Source organism: Octopus bimaculoides, chromosome 1 (genome assembly GCF_001194135.2).
Source record: "Octopus bimaculoides isolate UCB-OBI-ISO-001 chromosome 1, ASM119413v2, whole genome shotgun sequence".
Taxonomy (NCBI): domain Eukaryota; kingdom Metazoa; phylum Mollusca; class Cephalopoda; order Octopoda; family Octopodidae; genus Octopus; species Octopus bimaculoides.
Window position 1 is genome coordinate 138,283,572 of NC_068981.1, and position 5,549 is coordinate 138,289,120.

Genomic DNA, 5,549 nt, shown 5'->3' on the forward strand with positions numbered 1-5,549 from the left:
TATATATATATATATTATAGACTAATAATGGCAGTTTAGGCATATATACGCGTATATATGACTAAACTGGAAATAGCAAAAACAGCCACTGACTGATTCCCTTATAAGACGTGTATCTCAAAAGATGAAGACAGCGAAAAGTACTTGCACGAAGACTTCCTTTCGTAAAGCCTGTGTTAATCTGGATTTTTTTAAAGATATTCTATACAATTAGTAACTTATAAATTAAGAAAATTCTTTTTACAAATATTGTGATTATATCAATAAAACTTTCTAAAAATCTACGCTCTTGTGTGGAGCGGGATACATACATACAGACAGGCACCCAAGGTAAAAAGTCATTGTTATAACTCAGTAGTTCCCAAAGTGGGCAGTATTGTCCCCCTAGAGGCAGTGGAAAGTTCCAAGGGAGCGTTGAAGAAGAGTGGGGCGATAATGATGTAGCAATTCATGTAAAATAGGGCGAAAGTAGGGGAGCGATTTATGTAAAAACAACAAAATAGTGGGTTAAGTTTTATTTGTGAAATGCAGTTGCTTTAAATTTGCTTCAGAAAGAGGTCTATGTTTGTGAAGGTTAGTTGAGTTGGGGACACTTGAAATGTAGCCTGGGTGGCAAGAGAGCGGTAGCCCGAAAAAGTTTCGGAACTACTGGTATAACCTTTTGCAGGCCCTTCTAGATCAATGGAATTGAAGCTGTTAACGTTCTGTTGAAACTGTTGGAGTCGACGACTATGTGAAGAACGTTCCAAAAAGCGGAAATTTTGGCAAGAAATAATGAAGAGCAGTAGGTTATATAGATCTTGGGTATAGTATGAATGATCAGAGGAAGTGATATTAGTTGGGACGTGTCTGTGTAGAGCGGGGAAAAGGAAAGCGCCATCTTCGAGGGGCAGGGCAGATGTTAATGTAGTTGCTGTAGAAAAGGTAGGGAGAGAGAGAGGGGGGAAGAGAGTGAGAGAGGGAGAAAGAAAGAGATGAGACAGTGCGACTGCGAGACCAGAAGTTACATTGAGTTTGTGAGTAACCTCATAATAGTTGCCTGAAGGGACCAATTTTCGTGTGAGATCAAGGGTATTATGTCTGCATGTGTATCAACAGCACTATGCGAGATATAGAATTAGTACACCATTGTACGGCTCAGATGGTCTTTGTAGTTAGTTGTAGTTCATATTTATTGAGGTGTGATGTGTTTTTCTGACTGTGAAGAGAACTTGTGTTTGGCACCGAGTCTTAGCTATGTTAAGGCCGAGCGTTCTCAAAAAATCATCAATAATAATGAAGTCCAGAATTATATATATATATATATATATATATATATATATATATATTCGACAGTCCAGCGATGACTTAGCTGGCTGAAACTTCAAAGTAGCGGTCAATAAATTTCTTGTTTAAGAATAAGAAATTTTTACCCTACAAAAGTATAGAGAAATCCATCAGATTAATGTAAACCTGTTTTTATTATAACTAACCATGATATTATAACTAACCATAAGGCAGCGAGCTGGCAGAACCGTTTGTACGCTGGACGAAATGCTTAGCGATATTTCGCCCGTCGCTACGTTCAGAGACCAAATTGCGCCGAGGTCGGCTTTATCTTTTACTTTCATATTTTCGGGTTTGATAAATTAAGTACCAGTTGAGTAATGGGGTCGATGTAATAGACTATCCCTCTCCCCCCAAATTTAAGGTCTTGTACCTATAATAGAATGGATTATAACTAACCATAAGAACAAGTATTAATGTTATATATGTATATATTCAAACATGTGTGTATATGAGCGTGCACATGTGTATGTTTATGTGTGTGTATGTGTGTGTGTATGCGTATGAAGTTAACAATTTTTTTTAAAATCTAATTGAAACTAATAAAAATATCACAGACTTACTGCAGGAGTATTTGGTCAAAGAGTCAAGTCAATGAGAAGTATACGGTTAAGCTCTAAAGTATGAAAATAATTACTCATATACATCCTATATATACATACTGACATACATATGTATGGATGTAGGTATGTATATATACATATATATATATATATATATATATATATATATATATATATATATATATATATGTGTGTGTGTGTGTGTGTATATATGTGTGTGTATATATATATATATATATATATATATATATACATACATATGTATATATATATATATATACATATGTACATTCTGAGATGCAGACTTTCAGTGCGCGTAAATTGCTTATTGTGTACTCTTATTATACACATTCGTATGTTGTTACTGAAAACAAAAATTCATTTATTGTGGAAAAAATGGGAACTTTATGTGAGCAGATGCTGCTTAAAATTATTTGTAAAGAATTATGCCGATACGCACTATAACATATATATGCGTATGTGTGTTAGTGTGTGTGTATGAATATGTGTATATATATATACATACATATATATAGATACATATATATATACACACACAGATATACACACAAACATGCGTACGCAAGTATATATACATATACATGCGTATACATACATACATACATACATACATACATACATACATTCCCATGTGGAGCTGGTGTAAAGTTTCTTGAAGTACATCTGGCCTTTAATAAACGAAGTAACTATCAGAAACTAACAAACGAATTTATAAAATTTTCTTCTGACAATAACAACTGCTGTCGTTATGCTCCATAAGAATTTTACATGCATACATAAAGATGATGGCTGGCCTTCTCCTAGAGATATGTTTAAACAAAAGCTAAGGGTCTTCCAGCACGCCGGATAATAACCAAATCTTTTGAAGGCCCGTGTTGCAAGATGGCCGTTGAAGAAGAAGAAGAAGAAGAAGAAGAAGAAGAAGAAGAAGAAGAAGAAGAAGAAGAAGAAGAAGAAGAAGAAGAAGAAGAATAAGAAGAAGAAGAAGAAGAAGAAGAAGAAGAAGAAGAAGAAGAAGAAGAAGAAGAAGAAGAAGAAAATGCGCTGGGATTCGTTTAGATGTTTTATCAAAAAAATTTAAGGACAACCGGCTTCGCAGATTTCTCTGATTTTCAAAAGTTGGAATAGAAAGACGATGATGTGTGTGCGCGCGTGCGAGCGTGCGCGTGTGTGTGTGTCTGTCTGTATGTCACTCTATGAGTGTGTTCGTATGTACGCATGGAGGGAAGGCAGGAGTGGAATCACTAAGTTGGTTTTTCTTTTGCTCTAAAAGCGCTTCAGCAGACATCGTCTTTGTTTATCTATAATTTCATATCCTGTCCTCATCTTTTTCACCTTCATCTTGAAGAAGCTGTCAACCCTTTTACGGTTCCGTTTTCTTCCACCTTGCCGCGCTTATCTACACTAAGACTGTTTTCTTAATACTTCGTCTTCCTTAGCCATTGTCTACAATACAGACTTTCATTTCCAAAGTTTTCCGTCTTCGTTTCCACCTTGCTTCACGTCACCTGCTATTCAGCATTTATTCATTTAATGTTCCCAACGTCTCATGCAGCTACCCTCCGTTCTACCCAATCCCAACTCCACATCCTAAACCGCTCTTTCCACCACATTTGCTTCTCATGTTCAGCCGCCTACTCCTCGCCACCCGCACACACCATAACCTGTTTCATCCACAAGCTTAGCCGCTTTCAAGTCCTTTCTCGTATGAGGACACTCAACCTCTACTCTTCCTCGCCTCATCTGTTGCCACTCAATCTTCTGTTCCTACGCCTTCTAATTCTACTTCATCCACAGGCACCACATCTCCCAGTTTCTCTATTCCTAAACAGCTTACCTTCTTTATAGTTGTAATCATCATACATCCTGACATCTTTTTTCTGAATTCGATCCCCTACTTCTCTCTTGAGTTCTCTTGTTCAATACCCTCAAAATTTTCAGACCATAATGAGATTGAATGATTCCTGCGATGAGCCAAACTGTATGCCTTTTAACGCGACTGTTTGCCTGAGTTCTACAACTCAGTTTTATTGATCATGGCCATCAATAAGTTAAATGTCCGTCTTCCAATTCGCAACTCTGGACACTGTTATTGATCTGTGCCGTCTCTTGGTGGATCGTGTTGACTTCCTCCGTAAGCGATCTCATAGTCTCTGCGTCACAAAAACTGAACGCTCCGCACTTCGCCAACTCCAAATCCGAGGCAATATTGTGATTAAACCAAGGTGGCGAGCTGGCAGAAACGTTAGCACACCAGGCGAAATGCTTTGCGCTATTTCGTCTGTCTTTACATTCTGAGTTCAAATTCTGCCGAGGTCGACTTTGCCTTTTATCCTTTTTGGGTCGATAAAGTCAGTACCAGTTGCATACTGGAGTCGATCTAATCGACTGGCCCCTTCCCCCCAAATTTCAGCCCTTGTGTCTAGAGTAGAAAAGAATATTTAAAGGCGGTGAGCTGGCAGAAACGTTAGCGCGCCGGCCGAAATGCTTAGCGGTTTTTCGTCTGCCGTTACGTTTTGAGTTCAAATTCCGCCGAGGTCGACTTTGCCCTTCATCCTTTCGGGGTCGATAAATAAAGCACCAGTTGTGTACTGGAGCCGATCTAATCGACTGTCCCCCTCCCCCAAAATGTCGGGCCTTGTGCCGAGAGCAGAAAAGAATATTGTGATTAAGCCGGCTGACAAGGGTAGTGTGGTGGTTGTATAGTGAAATGACATCTATGGAGAAGCATTAAGCCAATCACTTCTATTTGTCCTCGCTCCTAACCACCATATCCTGGTGGTTACCACTGTAAAAGATCTCATCACTTCGTCCTACCTCCCCTTCTGCTACCAACCTCATTGTTCACACACGTGCATTCTGACCATCTGTTTTCTCACCAAATTTAATAAATCAACAGTTGTCTCCACTTGCAATTGTCCCATTTCTAAATGCCTTGTTAATATTCTCCATCACATAGTGCCTTTCTCTCTTACAGTCATTATACTGCACACTCTCGTGTTACTAAATCATGATACTATGCAGTCATGATACTAAACACTCTCTTCACCTCTTCAGCTCTTCCATCGCCTTAGCTCTTCGATATTCCTTTTCACACTAGATATTTAATACTTATACACTATCATTTCATCTGATGATGGTCCTCTCAGCCTCAAGTACTTTTTTGACCGCTGTACAACCCTCAAGTACAGCGCACCTATTCTCCTCCATTATACTGAGCATGTCCTTTCTATGAATTGTTTCTCTTTGTATGGAGTGGACATGAAAACTAGGATGGACCCTGGCTGCACTAACTTTATTGTAGACTAGCAGAAATACCCGGCGTTGCCCGGGTTAAAGAGAATAATGAAATCTAAAAACGCCGTCTAGACTACGCAACCCTCAACTGTTAGTAGCTACGATACCATATTTCTACATTAATAACTCTCCAATCCATGCCAGCATGGAACATAGACATTAAGTGGAATGCTAGAAGAAAGTTTTCAACTCATATGTATATAAAGTAAATACACGTAATTCAGAAACACGTTTTGTGTATTTTATTTCGTAACGAAACAAACAGGTACAGATTATAAATAATGAAAGGCCAATTTTGGTGATTCATTTGACAGAGGTAGTAGAGAGACAATGCGATGATAA

General features: G+C 38.4%; 1 long non-coding RNA gene across 1 annotated transcript in view; it reads left to right on the top strand.

Moving 5' to 3' along the window:
- The window catches only part of LOC128248882 (uncharacterized), a 106,714-nt gene that overhangs the window by 64,363 nt on the left and 36,802 nt on the right, over nucleotides 1-5,549 (top strand). The window lies entirely within an intron of this gene.